This window comes from Macrobrachium nipponense, chromosome 32 (genome assembly GCF_015104395.2).
Source record: "Macrobrachium nipponense isolate FS-2020 chromosome 32, ASM1510439v2, whole genome shotgun sequence".
Classification (NCBI taxonomy): domain Eukaryota; kingdom Metazoa; phylum Arthropoda; class Malacostraca; order Decapoda; family Palaemonidae; genus Macrobrachium; species Macrobrachium nipponense.
This window is the reverse complement of record NC_061094.1, coordinates 17396854-17417137: the sequence shown is the minus strand read 5'-3', so window position 1 is coordinate 17417137 and position 20284 is coordinate 17396854. Positions and strand designations below refer to the sequence as shown.

Sequence of the window (20284 nt, the reverse complement as noted above, 5' to 3'; positions counted from 1 at the left end):
CATAAATACCGCTTTTTCTGTAACTCCTGTTATTCATTACCCACCTGAAGAGAGATACAGCTGGTATCTGAAATATAGATTTTACTTTCTACATTTTGGTATTTTTATGGGCTCCTTTTATTAGATAGCACCCTGTTTTAACAGAATATATTACGTAGTTATTTTGGCCCATTATGCAATTCAATCATCTTTTTACATTTCTTCGCTCACATCCATAAGTTTGCAAGTTTTAAAAAGAAACTATCAGACTCCTACAACTTCACTGCTTTCATTTGTAAGGTCACCATATGGTATGCTGAGCTCATATACTTTACTCACATCCGATCATTTATAACTTCCTCCCCTCTGTAAACGTTTTTCAAGCTTCACTGAAAACTTACATTATTCAGTCCTAACTGAGTGATATAAGTCTCTCCCCTTATCTTCAGTAGTGTTTCTTAGGCCTCCTCTCTCCCCTCTACTCTTTCTTCTCTTCATCAGTAATCTGCATTTGTACTTTGCTTTACCTACTCCATGCAGATGACTTCTAGTCGTACATCGTCCTCGTTTCCATCCTAGCACTCTCCGGGAGCTTGCTCTGAATCTCGTCGAAGCATATAAAGAATGAATTAATGCAGGTCTTAATCGTATCTCTGGTCGGAGCTATTGAAAATATAAAATCTTTTGGATCACATTAAGTATACCGCTCCTATAAGCAGTTCTTCGCAATTATATGGGTAGTATTGCTCTTCTATTCAGGGAGACTTGCAAAGGCACTCCTTTTATAAATGACCCAGCTCTTGCTTCCAACATGGATTTGTTTCTACGTGTTATATATAGATTGCTTATGGTATCGCTTTCAAGAACTTCGTGATTGTATGCCTCGTCCCCTGTAGCCATGTTATATACTAAATTCCTCACAATATGCAGATAATATGTGGAAGCCACTCAGAGGTATCAGTGTGATAAAATTTCCACACGATTCACTTCCAGAAATGGAAATCCATCCTTCTTTGGTGTTTCCTACATTTCTTCTACAGAGGCAAATCTGCATTCAATAAGGATAGTCCTTTAATACCTTGATTTTGTGGGATCGAAATTATTTATGTAGCTTCACCATCGGCAAGATATGGATCAGTTTATATCAACTGTGCACTGCAACATAGAAACAAAAAAAGGTGTTGTTTCTACCTGATATTCCAAGTCACACCTCAACCAAGTAAGACGTGGCACCTTTCATTCCAACACCATCTTGAAATTCGCGAAAAGATTATGCTTGAAAGTTTGCATGACTGAGGCAAAGAAAGGAGACAGTCACAGTTTCTCTGTGCCTGAAATACACAATCCAGGAATTCGCGTATAACCCAGTCACGTCCGTCCTGTTTTCCTGAAACTTAAAAGATAACCTTCCTTCTTTCCTTCCTTCCTTTCCAAAACTGACCCCAAAATCATTCCACACTGAAGTTAACCCATTTTACTTATCTGATACTTGTTATTTAAGTGAGACTTAAGAACGAATTCGTAATTTCCTTGGTTCTACAGTTATATCCCTTTCCTTATAAATACTTTACTTAGTTGCATTAAAAGAACCAAAGGGCATAATCAGAATCATTCTTATTTATACGTGATCCGCTGGCAGTAGCAACAGAGATTTAAGAAAACAAATAACTGAAATTTAGTGAACGATATGCTAAAGAAAAAAATCCACCATAAACGTCTTCTGTTTTCAGTCACTTGGATTACTGAAAGCTTTAACGCAGTGATATATATATATTTATATATATATATATATATATATTATATATTAATACAATATACATATCATACATATACTATACTATACATATACAATTATGCATATAAAATAAAATAAACCATAATACCATACATAAACAACGGTATCCACAGCCGGAAATACATCAGTGAGGAGCGGGACAGAAAAACTTGCTAAAAAGGCTCAAATTATTCCCGACGTTTTTAATGTCTTCATTACATTTTCGAGGGCTGTACAAAATAAATAACATAAATTACAAGAATGCAATAAATTCAAAATAAAAACATTAAATTTGCACCATGATTACAAATTTGAAATACTAGAAGGAACAATTAAAAGGACAACTTAAGAACAAAACATAAAATCCTTAAAAAAATTAATAATAATAGAAGAAAAAACACACACAAACACACACAAAAGGTAAGCAGAGCTGGACCAACCTATTCTATTCAGAAGCAATGTTACGACAGATTTTAGAATCGTTAAAGATTAAAAGACTTGTACCTTAGTTACACAGTCAAAGACCTCTACCGGCACACTGCACCTGTGACCTGTCTCAGTCTTTCGTTTTCTCTACAATCATAACTTTGCTTCTGAATAGGTTGGTCCACCTCTGCTTACATTTTTTCTTTTTTTTTCTATAAATTTCTTTTAAGGATTTTATATTTTCTTCTTAAGTTGCCCTTTTTAATTGTTCCTTTTAGTCCCCCTCATTGATACATATGTAACTATATACTATACATACATACATCCATACATACACACGCATTACTATATATATATATATATATATATATATATATATATATATATATATGTGTGTGTGTGTGTGTGTATGTATATATAATTGTGTGTGTGTTTGTACCAGTGGGGAGAGGAGGGCTTAGAGACTTGCTAAAAAGGGTCAATTTATTACCGACGTTTCGTATATTTCACACACACACACACACACACACACACACACATATATATATATATATATATATATATATATATATATATATATATATATATATACACACACACACACACATATATATATATAATATATATATATTGTGTTAAAGTAAATAATCTTTTATTAATTGTTATACTCTCTGTGCGTAATAGAGCTGGTGTTGCTTGCATTTACTAAACCAATTTTTGTTTGCGGATGTTTTCACACCCACGGGCGCCCGCACTCAAGGGCAAGGCGGGGGGCGACTTGGCCACCCTGAAATCCTGGAAGAAATATTATTTATAAAAAAATTGCTTTATTCATTAAAGAATGCAGGTACTGATACTGTTTTCGGAATTAACCTGCTAGTAGTTCAAATGGTAAAATGTGTTTGTCTGTTTGATACCGGAAACTGTCCATGTATATAAGTATTAAGATTTGCCTCCCCTGGAAAATATGCTGCAGGCGCCCATGGCATACAATTTGTGTCCGAGAATGACCCATTGCGCTTCCATTCAGAAAAGCTTTTTGATATAGACTTATATTGGCACCAATTTTGTTAATGAATCTTTTGTTCACAACCATGGATGATTATCCAGGGCTTTCTGCTGAGCCTGAGGACGCTGGCGGGAGCTGCACTAGCTTTTGTTGTGCGTACATTTCGTGACTTGGTCCACTCAGCAGTATGATTGCTACGTTCCAGGCGCTTTACTCCCTTCAGTTTTTGTGTATTTATTGTGTCACATGAAATCAGTTACCGATGCTTTTTACACTTTAAGTACTCCCAAAACAGTTAATATTAAGGACTTATCTTCAACCACATTCTTAGTAACATTAGTGGTTTCTGTTTGTAGTACTAATAATACGAAGTGTCTGAGTGGAACACATCTTTTTAGTTAATTTAGTTTTGCGTCATTAGAGCAGAATTTTTACAAAGATTATGTAATATTGACACATGAGTGAGAAGTGGGTATATGTCAGAATGCCATGTGTTTTTACTTGTTAATTTTTGTTACATTCAGCTGCAGAGTGGCACCATGGATGCTTGTTTGATCAAACAACCGAAGTTTTATTACCTCATCTTTCCTTCTATCTTTCCTATGGCCCTGTATTGTTATTCAGGAATATCGTGCCTGCAAATGTTTGAGCTCTTTGTCTTATATTTTTTGTGGGTGATGGAGATTATTTTCTTGCTGCAAAGTCTGTTTGATGTCTACAATGACGTCTTTTACATTGTGCGACCTTCATGAGGCTCGTCTGGGAATTTGTAGGCTAGCTTCGAGAAATGTGTTAAATACTCACCTTAGTTTTAAATGTCTAGCTTTGTAAGAATCGTTTGAGCCATAAAAATTTTTTATATGAAATTCTTGAAAAAAATAGATCTGATTCTTATTCTCGTTCTTTGTCATAAAAATTTAATCTTGCTAAATAATACAACAGTGTGGTCTTATCGCAGCTCGTAAAAGAGCAAAGTCTAATTACCCTTTGCATAAATGTAGAGCTATAAGTTTTCTACATACAAGACTTTTCGTAAAGTCTTGCCTGTTATTAGAATCAGAACTTAATTTAGGAACCAAAGAGAACCAACAACGTAGAAATGAGAAATTTCGATCTCCGACTTTAATACCAGATGAATAACGAAGATGACAGAAGAAGTCGAAGAAGATGAGAATTCGGATAGTTATAGCCTGCATACACAAATAGTACGAAAAAAATGTTAGAATTTCATTAGGAGTAGTGTATTCTTTTGAGATAGCACTTCCCACAGGTTCACTAATGTTAGTGCTAGATCACTGTGTTGTGTAACGATGTCAGTTAGTGATACTAAACGCGTTTTTCGATGGAGAGAGAGAGAGAGAGAGAGAGAGAGAGAGAGAGAGAGAGAGAGAGAGCGGGGAGGGGGCCAAGTATTCAGTTGAGTGAACCTTTTTGTTAACCGCACTAACATATATAAACGAGTATATATATATACATACATATGTATATTTGTAGTAACCACAAAGACCTTTTAACTTAAGTGTGTGTGCGTCTGTGCGTTTGTTTTTATTACAGAATCTTGTAAATGACTAACATGGTCGAGTAGCATAAAGAGTATAAATTACAAGGCATTAAGTTCAGTTAGGTTTGCTATTTTAGGTATCCTTGAAATTTCAGTATATATATAAAAAATCTATACTTACAAAGGATCAAGTTTGGTCCCTCAGAGGAACGTTAGCCCTTGAACTTGTGTAAAATATGGGTGCATGATGCCCAAAGTTACCTAATAATTCCAGCCATGAGAGAAGGCTGCCTGTGCTTCCGACACTCGCGCTGCTTCGTGACACGATGAATGAAAGACTGAAACAATAAGTCAATCATTGCCAGAAGAATGACACAAACGCTCAAAACCTGGGAATCGTGCTTGTGATATATTGAAAGAATATTTCATTTGCGGGTGAAAATATCGACTGATGTAATATGCACTAATGTAATGGTATGTACTGTGTATGTATATGTGTACATCACACACACACACACACACACACACACACACACACACACATATATATATATATATATAATATATATATATATAATATATATATATATATATATATATAAATGTGCTCTAACAGTCACATGCGTCCAGTGAAAAGTTCTTTGAAGTACCGTCGACTGATACATAAGAATGGGCGTGTAGAGCTTAGGTGTGAAAGTGTGTTTTAGCATGGGCGTGGACGTTTCTTGTGGAGGGGAGGAAGGAGTGCGAGGGTGCATTGGGGTGTGGGTGGGGGTGTGCCACCTGATGCTGGTCGGTATTGATTATTACCCGTCCGTCTCCCACGCCAAGAGGACCCTCCTTTCTCTTCCTCCTCCATGGTCCCCAGAGGGGACTTCCTGATACTGCTTGGATTAGCCCCTTCATTCACTACTTGTGGTAGTTGACACTCCTTGGGGTTAGGCTCCTCATCCATCACCATTCCGCTGCTTCCTCCTCCCTTCTTCCACTGTGCAATTGGACCTGGAATTTGTTTATTCACCGGCCTCCCTTTTCTATGGAATTCAATGATTATCTTGTGTATTTCAAGACGTTTTCCATAGACAGTTGGTCGTAAGATCCGCAAAGTAGCCCAAGTATTGAGCAATTATTTCTGAACCTTTTTCCTCATAAATTTAAGACATTGGGGGTTCAAAATTCTGTAGATTTGTAACGTCATAACAGTTATTCATAATTGTTAGCAAAGACGCTAGATGGTGCTGTATTTCTTGAGATTGGCCCTGTCTCCTTATCGTCATGTCCATAATCACTGGAACAATCCTTATGAACAACTTCTACACTTAGGCTGGAATAAGGATATTAATCATTCTTATAGGAAATGGTTAGTTTTCTCGAATTTCCTATTGAGAGGTTTATCATTTCAAATTCATGTATTTTTATGCAGCACTCATGTAGGTGATTGCAAAAATATAGTAGACACCTAACGAAGAGATAAAAAGCAGGTATAAGACCAGTTTTAAATTCTGGGGCACTTTTTTATGCCTGTCCGTATCGGGTCTCGTGTATCTAGGACAGTAGGGGACGTAGCTTGTTAGCCTACTGATTAGTTGTTCGAGCCTATCACAGTGGATAAATCTACTTGGAATTCAACTTACACAGAAATCTTCCAAACTGCCATGCCGGAAAGACAATGCAGGTCGACGTTCCAAGAGAATGAAACTGTGCCCAATTAAATTACAGAGAACCTCCCCCCCACAACCCCACATGAACAAACAATTGCCTATGAATATATGGTAAAAGCTAGCGTATTGGTTGATCTGTCACATGTGTGCGGAATCTAGTTTTGTTTCAGGATTTTAAACCAAGTTAATGCATTCCTGAGAAAAATCTCCATATTAAAGTTGTTGAAAATAAGTTTTGGAAAATTTAAGTGAACTGATTTTTGTAAATGAAAAATATTGGCTATAAGCTTGCAGTATTTGCTGAAGTAAAGCTTCCAAGATTAATGCTTCAAGGTCTGCTTAGTTATTTTACCTGGTATAATACGGGTCAATGGTAAGGGAAATGGAAAACATGCATCAGAAATTCATAATGTTTTGCGAGTAAATACAGGCCTCACTAAAATCCCAAGTTTATTGGGTCCCAGTATACTGGCGCATGAAAGTGATTCCAGAGCCCAAAGAGTAGTCAAAGAATAGTCAGATTAAAAATACGCTTTATTACAACACGGAATAAAAATGTTTCGGGTTATTAATGTTTGCATCGTTCACTACTTTCAAAAGGAGAATAATACAAATGAATTTTAGGGCAATTACACTATGAGAAATGTTTCCAAATTACTTGAAATGAGGATGAAAACCACTCGTTTGTAAACTAAGATTCTAGCAAGTTTACAGTATCTGCCCGTGCCCTGAAATTTCTCATTGTTTGGTTCTGCTGGCTGGTGGTGGTGGTGGTTCTTGTTGATCCGCCCTTTTCCTCACAAGTCCTCCGAGGAAACGTGTTCTGTTAAGAGAGAGTTTTTTTTTTTTTTTTTATTATACTTATATAGCGATCTTTTGCGGAGCTGCCTTCATTTATTTTTCAAAATCAGATACACAAATGCAGTTCAAAATTGCTAACATAATAATGTACTCAAAAGTTTCTGTTGGATTAAGTATGTTTATGGTTGACAGTACTTATTTATGATGACTAAAATTGCCTTTTGATTTTCTCTTTTAAAGGAAGATCAATGATGCCTAAAATGGATTTTTGCTTCTGTCATTCAAAAGAAGCTCTAATTATTAATTATGAAATACTGAAAAGTTTTACGCCTTGGAAAGGATTCAGGCATTTGCTATATTTAATAAACCTTTTCGTAGATGTAAATTCGTAACCGTTATTCACAGCAATAACGAGACAAAACAGAAATATTGACGTAATTAGAATTTAATCGCATTGAAGATCAGTGTTTCCACGGTGCATTATTGCTTGAATAGTGAATGATGACTGAGCCAGTGGTCTTGTAAGAGGTGCAATTGAATATGAAGAGCAAATTTTGTGAAAAATCGATCTCCATTCAGTGTTGCAAAGAAACGCAAACGCAAGTGGACCACATATATAATTAGATGAAATACCCATACTTTGATATTACACGCATACGAGCAGGTGCTGAAAAGATGTTAGTTTAGTTGCCCTCTATGAGAGGAGCTTTCGGGCATACATACTGGGAAGGTGAAATTGTGTCATGTATGTTTCGAAAAAGATATGCTTAATATACGACCTGGATTATTATTTTTTTTTTTGCTATGCAATTTATGAGAAGTTGGAGGGATGAGGTTGCTAGCTGGTCCACATTTATTGCTGGGTGAACTGATGGTCGGTATGCCAGGAGCTATCAACGGCCCCAGTTGATAGCTCAATTATATGCAGTATTTTTATAAATACTGTATATAATTGAGTTTTGGTAACCTTTTCTTGATCCAGTGTTGTACCCGAAATCTCTCTCTCTCTCTATTTAAATAATAGCAAATAATAGCGATAAAAACGGGTATCAAACGCTTGGGATTATGCGAGAAGCACAAAAGTAATTTACTTGCAATCTTCTTTCTATTGAATTTCAGAATTTTGTACGATCAAACACTTCTGCTGTGATGAAATATTGTTGTTTTGCGCATTCAAAGCAAGAGCCAATATAAGACGAAACCTTGATTTGTAATATATTTTCCCTTCTTTGTCTATTGACAGAAGCAATATTTTTGAAAGAGTCCTCTTTGTAAATAACTCACGCTTTCAAAATCGTCTTCGCTATTGGTGTTAGGAATTTTGAACTTACTCTACTATTTACTTTCAATGTAACAGAGGTCCCCCACCCCCTCCTCTCTCTCTCTCTCTCTCTCTCTCTCTCTCTCTCTCTCTGGCTTTGCTCGTATCTACGGCTGCCAATTCATATCATATCTTTTACCGTCTCTTCGTTTCGGTTCAATATAATAATAATTGAAGGGACACGTTTTAACAGTGTGCGGTATCGTCGTATTGTGGACTTCCTTCTCTTCCAGAACTATACGATCGAGGGAAACCTTTAGTGTGATCACAATGAGGAGGTTTCGCCCACCTGATTTTCTTTTGTTTGGGTTCCTTCGTTGTTTCTTTTCGGAGAGAAACGTATCCGACTCATGATTAGGATGATGAGAATCCTTCACCGTTTGGTGCTTCCCTGCTCGCTCACTTATTACATTTCAGTCGTTAATAAGGGACGAGTCTTTGGATAGATAATATCACCCAGTTATTAAAATGTTACCGGAGTGGAATAAAGGGTTCTTCGTATGATGTCTTTATGTTGTCGGGTTTTCAATACGAGCGGGTACAATTGATCTTATCCGTTATCATCGTTGCTATAGAAGATTAACGAATTTTATATGGATTATTGTTTCCTGTAGGTCCGTAATTTTGAAAAATGTATTTAAAACGTTAAGTAAAATGAAGATCATTCTTTATATTGGTCCATACTGTAAATGAGGACCCAACAGTACAAGTAACAACTAATTTCAAATTTACGCATGTAGCACACCCAGACATAAAAAATTGAGGCAACATGCTGTTTTGTGCAAAAACTAAGATAAATTGATGCATACTATATATTATTAAAAATCAATTTTAAAAAAGGTTTGCGAGGTTCACAATAAAATCACTGTTTTTATGTGCGGATACTTTTTAAATTAATATATATTTTCACTCTGCCTTTTCAACTGGTCATTTTGGTCCTTTATCTTTTGTACCGTGTTTTGTTAGCACTGCTGTATATTAAAAGTATGAAAAAATGCCATAAACTTATCGGAGAAATATAATCAAGTTGTCTGTACCTATATTTCATAACATGTCAAAGCTGGCATAAACATTTTAATTTAGGTATATCATTGTAGTTTTGTATGAAGAGAAAATATTAATTTTCTGAATCTTAGCTAATATTTTCGTCAGAGTAAAGTAGAAATTTTCGTAACTTCATTTCGTCATTTTTACTTTTCCATTTTGCTCTTTTTAATATGCTGCGATAACTTGAAAATACTTGTCTTTACAATGACAAAAGAATGAAAACCAACTTGACGCCAAGAATGATCGTGGTGTCAGTGAGAGACAGGTGTACTGTAGTGAGGGTGTTAACAGAAAATCCATAGATGCTCAAAGCTTTTTATATAATGGGATAGGAAGATAACATGACAAAATATAAAAGGGCAGTATTTATCTTATCTACGAATGTTGGATTTATTGATTGGTTGATTTCATTGTCAGCATCACAGTATGGTAAAGAGAAAAGTAGCTATATTGGGTGTTGTATGTAATTCAAAAGTAACACTTTTCGAACAATGAACAGAATATGCTGTGAAAGAGATGATGCGTATTGATCATCACCCAGAATTAGCCTCGATTTTTGTTGCCTTATTGTATTTTACTCCCGTCTCAGGTTTTTCACAGATAATAATCGATAAGTATTTTGTTATAGTTCATGGTCCTGATATTATCCAAATGTATGTGGACTACAGTTGTTACTTCGAAGATCTTATTAAATCGTTTAACATAGACACATCACGTTTTCGGCCATCCAATTTGTCTCCATTATTATCGGAGGCCAAATTTTTCCGTTTCTACTCACTCTAGACATTTTTTTTTTCTGTCTTGTTTTAATGAACGTTTCTCTCACAGTTGCCTCTTGTTTTTCCCCAGGTACGGAACGTAATCAGTTTGGAGGACATAAAGACAGGTATAGTATAAGTTTGGATATTTAAGTTACGAAGTAGAAGGTTCTTGCCCTATACAAGTTAGATGAATGAACGTTTCTAAGGCATGAGGTATAATTAATTAACCGGAAATGCCGCAAGGAAAGACACAATTAGACTTTGTCAGGGGTTAAAATATTACGTCCATTTTTAGGGTAGAGATTTTATCCGTAATAATTAGTTATGTTTTGAACCTCTACTCTCCCTTTCTCTCTTGCCCGTCGCCCACCTCTCTCTCTCTCTCTCTCTCTCTCTCTCTCTCTCTCTCTCGTTTACGGCTGTCTGTATATGAATGTTTAAAAAGCGTCTTTAATAAAAGTTTTCTATATAAAATGTGTAAGTTTTTATGTTGAAAGTTGAAGCATGTGATGGCAGAGGGTTTTCATGTGATATTGTTACTAACACTGATGATTAGGTTCTCCAGCCTTATAAAATGTGAAAGTTCGTACCCTCCTACTGTTAGGAAAAAACACGGGTTTTATCGCGTTTCTGTGCGTTATTTGGTTTCAGGTCTATCATGATCAACCATTTTTCTCAAGTACACTCATATACAAAGTAAAGTACACTCATATACAAAGTAAAGTACACTCATATACAAAGTAAATAAACGACATATTCCAATTTACTCGATGATTATGATTATTTATGCGGTTAAAAGTAGCTGAGCTCTGTTGGCCATAACTTAAAGACCGTTTGTGTTGTATTAGTCTCTGAAGAAATGATTTACCTGTAAATCCAATATAGGATTTGTCACAGCCAAGGCATGGGATTTCGTATGCTTCTATGTTTTTGGAGACTGGATTTTGTTACACGTAAATTAGTGATTTTGCTATGAAATTTGGGTATGTAAAGACAAAATGGCTAGCATTTCCAAGTGTCTGTGTCAACGTCTTAGTTCTGTCAACGTGTGAGATTTTGATGTTATTGTTGGGCTTCTCCCCAGTCGTGTTTAGAGAAGATCGGTAGAAAATGATGTTTGTTTTTAGATCGTTTTCTCAATTATATGATCGGGTACTTTAAGGATGACAGCTGCGTACAAATTAGTTCAAATTTGTTTTCCAGTGAATCCGGGGAACAAATCCGTAAGGCTCTCGAGAAGCTGGAAGCGCCAATCTTAACAGAAATGTCATGAAACCTAAAAAAGTGAATATATGAAAGTGAAAATGTTTGTTTTCAGTACACAGCAAATATGTATTCTGTAGTGTCTCTAATTAGTAAAACATCAACAAAAGGGACTTTGTTGTTTGTTTCCCATTGAACTTTAAATTTGATGCTGGCCACTAATGCATTTCATTTAAAAGAAAATCGTTAAAATTGCCCCATCTATCATCCCAAAATGTTAGTATATCATCCATTTATCTCATTCACAACGTGTCATTAGTTTTTAAGGCATTTGTTAATGTAGTTTCAAAATATTCCAGATATAGATTAGCTAATACCGGACTCAAAGGGCTGCCTATGCTGCACCCGAAGATTTTTTTCTTTTTTTGTTGAATGCCTCCCCGAACGAAAAGACGTTGTTCGATACACACAGTTCAGTTAATGTTATTATCTTATCCTAGGATAATAGGAAATGATCTTAGTAGGGGATAATGTTTCACTCAAAAGTTCTAGAACATCTTGTACTGATACCTTTGCGAATAGGGGATCTACACCTAACCTTAAGAGTTTTACATTGTGAAAAGGTATATATGTGTTGCTTTGAATTTGTGACAGAAATCTTCAGAGTGTTTTAAGAGACTGGGAAAAAATGTGCCTAAGAATGGAGAAAAGAGGCCGGCTAACCGCTTAGAAATGTCATAATTGAAAGCTTCGGTACATGAGGTGATTGGTCTGAATGATAGATTATTTTTATGAGTCTTAGGAAGGACACAAAATCAAGATATTTTTTTTATGAATGATTTTAAATTCCTCCAGTAATTCAGTGCATTTTTTGTCTGCCAGTTAATCTTACTTTTAAAAAAAATTCATGGGCACGTTTTGGAGGGGATTTCTTGCTAATTTGTCGTATGTATTTGGATCACAGCGGAGCTGGTTGATTTTGTTAATATAAAAGTATTTGTCTCTAATCACTTGTTCGGTCTTTGTCGGATCTACTTATAATGACATCTAATTCTTGTAGCGAGCGAACGGCTGTCATAAACATATGGGAAAGAGGATATTTCTTGTTAAGGTGAGCTACTGCATTCAGTAATATACCTTTTAAACATTTCTTTTCCCGATTGTCATTTCTATCGGCAATGGATTAAGAACTTTATCTTGTTGTTCAAGATTGTTCCATGTGCTGTTATTTATTAGATTATTTAACTTCCGGGAAAGTATTGGAATGTGTCGCGTTATTATAAGCAGCGTCAGTATAAAATGTGGTCCGTTTTGTGAGTTGGGGGGCCGGGCTGGAGGGGGTGGGGGGGGGGGGGATTCTCCGTCGTTCCGGTTGTCAGCCCCAAGTCACCCAGAGAGGAAGAATGATTCAAGATCGTTTGGTGTTAAAAAAAAAAAAGTTGCACTTATGTCGACCTAAGCCGTGAATTATGTACCTACTAATTTGTAGACACTCTTGAATCACAACTAAGATGAAAAACTGCAAAAGTGTAGCAGCCTCATCACATACAAATTTCGCCAGGAAAATATTTCATGGAAGGAGTACCAGTGATCATTTGGTCAAAAGTCTGTGCGCTGAAGAGGCTTCGCTGATATTATCGGAATAATATCGATCGTTGTTCTGATTTATACTTTTATATTCTAAGTCAATTAATTGAAAATTGGGTACATTGGTGTTATATAACTGTTCTTATAAATATGAAAACAGTATCTGCGAGTATTTCCTAGGAGAGTGTGATACGAATTAATTTTTTTCACTTAAGAAACTCATTTAGCAAAATGGGGAAATAAAGGTGAACATACAAATATAAAGTATACGAATTGAGGAATACTAGTAAAGATTTGAATTAATAATAAAAATTGGTTTACAAATCATGCTATGAGAACGGATTAAACATCGAGATGACAAATGAGACTGATATTGTTTTATAAAGAATACTTTTTTTTAGTGACATCTAGGATGCTCGTTGCCTTTGACAGTCTTCTGCACAGAGCTCCTTGGCTTGAATTCTCACCAGATCTGTCTTCAAGTCACCCTTCAATGGTGCTTTTGTGGCTGCTCACTTTTACTGACACCTTCGCGTGCCATGTCCAGACCATCTCAGTTGCTGAGACCACAGTCCATATTCAGGCGGTGGGCAGCTCTCTCTCCACTACGCCCATGTACGTTACGCGACCTTCCTCCGTTTTCTTTGTCAGCGTCAGTGATCGTTGCCGTTGTCCCGTGCCGGGTAGTTTTCATGTTTGGTTGCAGCGACTGCCGGTGAAAGTTTCAACTCGATTGATATTTCGAGAATAGATGCTACTGAAGTATCTCGGGGAAACATATGCGCACAAATGTGAACATGAATGTGCAATAGTATGCAAATTATGTGGGATAGACAAAGAGACAATGAATGTGGTTGACGAAAAACTGAAGGTGGAAAATTGCTCTAGCTTGTTAATTATTCTGATAATTAGCCATCAGACTCTAACTTTTAAGTTTCAGAAGGCTTAACCTACGGAAGTATTAAAGGGGAGCTTCATTTCTTTGCAAATATTCTCTTCTTCTTTTCCTCCTTTTCGGTCATTTGTTTTTAGCCTAGAACCATTTATTGTATTAGTCAATTCATGAATCAAAATATACTCGTGGTTAATCGCCAATAAATTAACGATTCATTTAGCTAACATTCTCTGTGCATTATAAATATATTGCTGCCATATCACCTGTCAATATTTAGGCGAATATTAAATTTAAAAGAGAGAGAAAAAGCTTTAATTTTAGATTCATGTGTTGTGTTGGATTTCTGTATGGCGATACAAAGGCTGCGGTAAAAAGTGTGTCCACTTCTGCCGTCATGATCACAAATGTTATGGCTATTGCAATGATTTACGGGATTTTTACTCTGAGGTTCTCATTGTAATGTTGATGAATTTGGTTTTTTTTTCTCACGTATCTTAATAATTTAAAAATACTTCGTTTTACTACGCGTATTAAATAGTCGTGTAGTAATCATTATCAGTGGGAGGTACTTTATATGACAATGTCCTCACACTGAGCCGACGTGGTGATAACGAGATCCGTTATGTGAGAAAACCAAAGAAATTGCAGAAGGTTGGATTAAACAGGAAACCAGGAGGAAGTAAAGTGAATATCGTACAGACGATTCAAAAGAAAATGGGAGTTTATGAAACGAAGATGACGCGTTGATGCTCTAGGATATACAAACTAGAAAACCTCATTTTTGCTTCATTTCTGTTATATTAGAAACTGGAAATTGGTAGGAATGAATGAATGTGAAGTCTATAGCAATTGCCGTTGAAACTGCAACAGAGTGTATACAGTTATGGGCAAGAATTATCTTTGCATGCGAGGAATGTAACAGAATTGGTCGTATGTTAATGCCAACAGAGGACCCCGATGAGGCTCCAGTCCCTCTCAAGACTAAGGAGGGACTCAAATCGGCCTGATGCGGAGAAGAGAGTTCACCCACGAGATCATTCAGCTGAAAAAAATAAAATGGAAGCCACGAAGAAACAATTGGGAAATAGGATTCCGAAGTCCATGGAAACAAACTAAGCAGACAAATTAAAACTTAGAAAAGAATTAAATATTTCTAAAGCGAACTGATCCTGCACGAAAGCTACCGGATTGATATAAAATGTGATTCATTCATGTAATTCTAGTACATTATATGCAGCAAGCAAAATGTTAATACTATCCATGCAATTTTTATGGTAAGTTACCAGCTGTAATAAGTAAGATCATCGGAAAAGAAAAATTCCTCTAATGGTCATGATAGCAAATATGCACGAAGATTTGCAATGAATTTGAACGTTTCTTTAAAGAAAAGCTAAAAAGCCATACATTGGATGAAAATTTTGAACTTGGTGAAATTGAGATTTCTTTCTTCCAGAACCTCCAATAAACTATAAACTCATCTTAAAAAGACTGAATTTGAGGAATTTTTTGAAGAGAAACCAGTCGCCGACATTTAAGCAGCAGAATATCTTCTTGAGTTAGGCATGTTGCACCATGAAATCATAATCAAAACCCAAGAAAAGCATCACTAAGCAGACAGAGAAAATGATCTTTGAGTCACTCGCATTTCTGTGACTTCAATCTTCACTTCGCTTCCACCAGTTCCCATCAACACAATACCAGCTTTGTCGCTGAGAATTCCTAACGGAATTCCGTAAGAGGATTCTTCCTTTTATGATGAGAAACATTCCCGCTTTTATTAACCTTCTCTCCTCTTAACCATTGGTTAGACTGTTCTTGCTCCTCAACCATCCAACTAGAGAGTGGGCACGTGAGTTATTCCCTCCTCTCAATCTGTTGCCTTTCCCGCTTCCTTTGTCAGTTAGAAATCGTTGTACCAATAACGCTTGCTTACTCGCACCAAGAGATATCTGTTATCTAGATATCTCATCTCCGAGTAACCAAAACTTTTCAACATCATCAGTAAACCTCACTTTCATCTCGTCTGTCTTAGTGCATATATAGTTTGCTTTCTTAGTGAAATGGCTACAATCGTCATCTCATTTTACAGCCACTCCTCTTCTTAGTGACTGCAATACTCCTTATCTTCCTGCTCTACCCTTGACTCATCCTTAGTTTTCGTCATGGTACTCCCTTGTATTCTTAGCTCGTAAGGTCCTTAGGGTTCTTGCATTGTCCAAGATTAAGCAAAACATCTGACCTAGCTTGCTATTTTTGTGATGTCTTTTTTGCCCCGTTATTAAATCCTGCACTTAATTTTCCCATAGGAAACATGGCCTAGTCCTGCCACTCCCTAGGTGGGGTTACCTCATCAATCTTTCGTTTTCATCTTAATCCATTAACTGTTACAAACTTTAATCCAACTGTCTGTTTGAGAGTTTTTTTTTCTTTTTTTTTCCAATTGCTGTAAATCTGATGCTGTTGGGGACATAACATGTACTCTCCCCATCTCAAGGTTCTGTTCTTCACCTACTCGTGGTCCCTCTTACACAATGAATGACCTACCCATTGTACCTCTTCTCTGTCCAAGTTTCTGCTGATGGTTCCACCATCACTTGTGTCGATCGTACTCAGTCGTGGAATGCATCTCGTCTTCTGTTAACCCAGACTTGAGCTTATTGCAACGGAGATTCAGCAACTTAGTCAAATTCTGTGTCAAAAGGACGCTGTTTCTTCCTACTTCTCTATGTCTTGTACCATCCACTCACTTCCTCTATTTTTATGAAAGTTTAATTGAACTTCTCACTTCTGTTAGTATTTTGGGTGTCGAACTTGTCCTGAAGAGATCACGTTATTAAAATGGCTAAATATAAATAATGTTGTTTAGTTGCCTTAATTTTTTTCTTCGTCTCGGTTATTAAATGTCCACGCGCCCTTTCTCTTCCTCCTCTATCGGATAGAACCTGGTCGACGATCGCACTCACAATAATATTGTTCATCTTTCGAGCCTCTTCCTTCTCTCTCCATTCTGCTAGCAGACCGGGAAAGAGAATTCATCTTCATTTTTATTTTAACTTTTCCACGTTTTCCTTAATTCTGCGCTAGACAAGTGATTCACGTTGGCCGTCCTGTTCGCCTTCAGTCTTTCGAAAAATAAACAAAAAGGCAGAATATGAAATGTCGTTGGGTCTTCTCATATTTTACATTCATAATAAAATCTCTTACTTTGAAAAGATATCCGGAAATATTAACACTTTCATGTTGTGATTTTAAATGCGACGACGTTTATGAGATGATGAAACATAGCGAAGGTTTTTAAAATCTAATTTTTTCAAACCGAGTTTATCGGAACCAACATTTTTTTGAGCGATTACCAGCCAGATTCAGCTTAGTTGAAATTTTCTGTATGGCAGTGTATTATCTATACTTGTAGAAGTTTTCAAGGCCAACAAATGCTGTTGTCACAGTGTACGGTCAGTCGTTAATGAATTCTTTATGTGGCAATATGCCATGTAACAAAGTAAATTTTATTGAAAGAACTACGCAAAATTTGCTTCTCTCTCTCTCTCTCTCTCTCTCCCCCTTCTTTTAGAAATCTCTTCTCACCATTTCCATAAAAATCAGAAAAAAGTAGACGGCGCATGCACGGAGTCCATCCACCTCCTTTGGACCCAGGATGAAGTTTCTATCTGAAGTCAGACTGCTGAACCCTGGCATTTTGTTGGACCTTTTAGCTTCCCTGGCGCTCTGTTTACGAGGGCTGGCCTTCCAATTGGGTGTTAAGGAGGAGTATACAGCCCCTGAAGTTAATCTTCTCTTCAAGACAGTGATAAAAAGCAGGATGCCTGTAACGAATGATGGAAAAAGAATAGGAGAACCAATATTACAGGAACAATGGTCTCAGCGAGAATAGGAAAATTTGGACGAATGAAAGAAAGAAGAGATCAGGAAAGAACTAGAAACAAATAAATTATAGATTAAGAAGACAATTATTCTTTTCGAGATTTCCACCACTAAAGAGCAACAAATTATGAAGATGAAAACAACTGAATTTAAAAGGTCTTTGGAGATTTTTTATGTTTTATGGGAGTCGGTTTCATTGGTTTATCTTGATATCCTTCTCGTGAGGATATTGACTACCACCCTAGGTCAGGGTTTTCATGTGCTTCCCAACTCTAAGAACAATGTGATCATTTCACAGATCTCTCTCTCTCTCTCTCTCTCTCTCTCTCTCTCTCTCTCTCCACATTTTATATATACATATTTACATACATACGTTCATATACGTATATGAATATATATATTGTGTATATATATATATATATATATATATATATATATATATATATATATATATATATGTTTATTATATACATTTTATATATACATATTTACATATATACGTTACTTATATATGAATGTATATATACTGTATATTATATATTAAACTTTTATATAAAAATTATATATACACATTTACTACAGTTATAAGATATATATATATAATATATATATCATATATATAATATATATATATATGTGTGTGTGTGTGTGTGTGTGTGTGTGTGTGTGTGTGTGTGTGTGTATGGCACTTAACAATCTGTTCGGAAAGGTCGCGAGAGGATCTGATTTAGAGTGGCAGATTTACAATCATATATCGGAAATTTCCGTCAAGTCAGCACTGTCTGGAGGATTAGTGTAGGGATGATACAGTTGCTGTGCTTTGCGTTATCTGAGAATCTTTCCTCAGAATTCTGGACACCATATTCCAGAATTTCAAAAATGTGATCATGGAAGGGTTTAAAACCGCTTGATGCAGAGGTTAACATTTGAATGTTATCGTCGATGTTTTATTCATGTCTTGATACTCAAGAAAACCAACCGAGCAGGGTTATTTCTTTAAGTTACATCCACCTTGTTAAAATGATTTTGAGGTGTATCGTTGAGAAAAATTGGTTTTTTCCATCTGTGTCACTGTGTGTATTTGTGACGGTTGAAAGAATACCTAAAGACCCAGCGGAAACTGTTGATGAAATTGTGAAAACGACCATTGATTTACTTCGTTCCGATTATGAATTTTAGGTATTTATCGATGAAAATATGTCAAGTTGGTGCCAAGCCTTTTGAAGTACCAAAATAATGTCACTGGGTTGCCATCAGTTTTGTAAGATGTGCGAGTTTGAATCTCGCCCGTATTTATGTATGTCCTTTCAGGTTGAGAAACTTTACAAAATATTTTTAAGAAATAGAAATGTTGAGAGGTCATTTTCATTGTGGATGTCGGCAATCACTTGACTGCAAGATTCAAAGAATGAACGCCCACTCTCTGCTTCTCCTCAGCCTATTTACTCTCCATCTTTTAAACAGCAACTTTAATCACTATTTAAAATGGAGACTCACCCTACAATCCTCTCCTTGAGGCGTGGGTGATTCTAAGGCATTTGGTTGCCCTGTCCGAAGACCTTTGCAAATATATTGCTAGCATGTAGTTTGGATTAGTGAATATAGAAGTAAATCTTCCCTTTTCCATCACAGCAGAGTTCACTCGTTTTAGTGTGGACCGTTTTTTAAATTTTATGCTTTTATTCCGAGCTGCGCTGGACCGGAAGAATCCACACATGCACGCTCAATGTTTATATATATATATATATATATATATATATAATATATATATATATATATATTATATAATTATATATATATTATTACACACACACACACACACACATATATATATCTAAAGGTTTTTTTTTGCCACGAAGGAAAAATGAAAAAGCGAGATAGCCGAGTACTTTGGCCTTCAGTAAAGGGTCCGAACAAGACGGAAAGTACTCGGCTATCTCGCTTTTTCATTTTTTCCTTCGTGCAAAAAACCTTTATTTATACATAGCATCACGTTTTATATACTTCGTGATCAAGTTATTCATATATATACACACACACACACACACACACACACACACACACACACACACACACACACACACACATATATATATATATTATATATATATATATATATATATATATATATATATATATATATATATATATATATATATATATATATATATATACATACATATCGAATAACAAACTTCTGTATTCCTCGTCGTGGTGACTCGGCATTGGTACATGACAAGTTTTAAATGGTTTATACAGGTGTCATAACGACGCTGGTGCTATGCCGAAGTCGGTCGGCCTGGGATGGAAGGGTCAGTCGTATTGCCACACCTGTATGTATATCCCTTGTAAATACTCTTTTGTCATGTACAACTGTCCAAAACCACCAGTGATGAGAAATGCAGAAGTTGTTTATGCACAGTGTGTGAGTTCTGTA

At 36.0% G+C, this 20284-nt stretch overlaps 1 protein-coding gene across 14 annotated transcripts in view; it reads left to right on the top strand.

Moving 5' to 3' along the window:
* Positions 1-20284, top strand: part of LOC135207246 (1-phosphatidylinositol 4,5-bisphosphate phosphodiesterase-like) — a 712917-nt gene that overhangs the window by 349954 nt on the left and 342679 nt on the right. Inside the window, exon 6 of one of the 14 annotated variants that reach the window (XM_064238886.1) lies at positions 10369-10405. The exons of the other annotated variants lie outside the window; for them this stretch is intronic. The gene's annotated coding sequence lies outside the window, so the exon portion shown is untranslated. The remainder of the gene's footprint in view (positions 1-10368; positions 10406-20284) is intronic. 14 annotated transcript variants of the gene reach the window in all.